This window comes from Antrostomus carolinensis, unplaced genomic scaffold (assembly GCF_000700745.2).
Source record: "Antrostomus carolinensis isolate BGI_N321 unplaced genomic scaffold, ASM70074v2 scaffold4388, whole genome shotgun sequence".
In the NCBI taxonomy this organism is placed as follows: Eukaryota; Metazoa; Chordata; class Aves; order Caprimulgiformes; family Caprimulgidae; genus Antrostomus; species Antrostomus carolinensis.
This window is the reverse complement of record NW_010330730.1, coordinates 25,795-26,595: the sequence shown is the minus strand read 5'-3', so window position 1 is coordinate 26,595 and position 801 is coordinate 25,795. Positions and strand designations below refer to the sequence as shown.

At 36.8% G+C, this 801-nt stretch overlaps 1 protein-coding gene across 1 annotated transcript in view; it reads right to left on the bottom strand.

The window, feature by feature from the left end:
- Positions 1-801, bottom strand: part of PGGT1B (protein geranylgeranyltransferase type I subunit beta) — a 35,531-nt gene that overhangs the window by 14,537 nt on the left and 20,193 nt on the right. The gene's annotated exons all lie outside the window — the stretch shown is intronic.

Genomic DNA, 801 nt, shown 5'->3' with positions numbered 1-801 from the left:
GGGGGGGGTGGGGTTTTGGTAGTGGAGGAAGGGCCACTCTTACCTATCTATCTACCTTCTTAAAAATAAACAAAAAATAAAACCCAATTTGGTCTGAAGCAGGAAATCTAATCTTTTTTAGACTTGTTTCTCACTTAAATTTAAAGGGCCTGACTGCAACTTTAGGATCAGTTTCCCATGTATGTATAAATGTAATTATTAACATTTGTTACTACTCCTAACACAAATAGTGAAAATTACCTTCAATCCAGTTTTTTATTTCTTATGGCTACAATCTTTGCAAACTCTACAAGCATTTTCAAGTTGTTGTATCTAGGTTATCTAGGTACAACGCTGTGCTCTCTGAGACCCTTAAAATGAAGATGGTTGCTGTGAGTTGCTGCCTGACAAGCCTCCATTTGGTTCAAAGAGTTAGTTAGTATATTTCAATTACTTAACCATCTGCAAAAAGCCAGCACAAGAGAATATTTTGATGAGTCTTCCTCACAAATATCTTCTAAAAAAAAGAAAAAGAAAAGGTACTTCTGAATTTGGAGAGTCTTTTAAGCACGACTATCACCACTATGACACACCCTCTTTGTCCCTGTAATTCAAGTATATACCCCATTATCTTCTTGCATAGAAAAAGCCTCCAACATTTACTGGGAGATACTTTCATGTCTCCTACCCCCAATTGTGCCAGGCCCTGCTCTCTGCAGCTCAGATAGGGACAAACGTCATTGCTCTCTCGATATGTGTCCTGGTTTTGCTTGGATAGAGTTAATTTTCTTTTTATTAATTAGAATAGCTGTATTTTAGTTT